The following is a 303-nucleotide window of genomic DNA, read 5'->3' as shown; positions in this document are numbered from 1 at the left end:
TGAGCCCTACGGGGGTCTGCGGCGGGAAGCACTGCTGCCTCGCTGGTTAAAAACCGTGTATGTTTGCTTGTTTTTATTATTATTGTTTTAAATCTCGTGATGTGGGTTTCTGTGGTTTCTCTTTTCCCGTCACCTCCCTGGTGTCCCCCGGTTTGCCTGGCTCTCGTGATGCGGGGGGCTGGAGGGGGGTGCGCTGGGTTCCAGCTGGCACGGGGTGTCCGGTCAGGAGATAACCTCCCCGGTCGGGCTGCCCCCCCTGCCCCCCCTGCCCTCAGCGGGCGCTTGGGCACGAAGTCTGTGACT

This window comes from Cariama cristata, unplaced genomic scaffold (assembly GCF_000690535.1).
Source record: "Cariama cristata isolate BGI_N322 unplaced genomic scaffold, ASM69053v1 scaffold7981, whole genome shotgun sequence".
Taxonomy (NCBI): domain Eukaryota; kingdom Metazoa; phylum Chordata; class Aves; order Cariamiformes; family Cariamidae; genus Cariama; species Cariama cristata.
The sequence above is the reverse complement of the archived record's forward strand: the minus strand, read 5'-3'. Positions refer to the sequence as shown.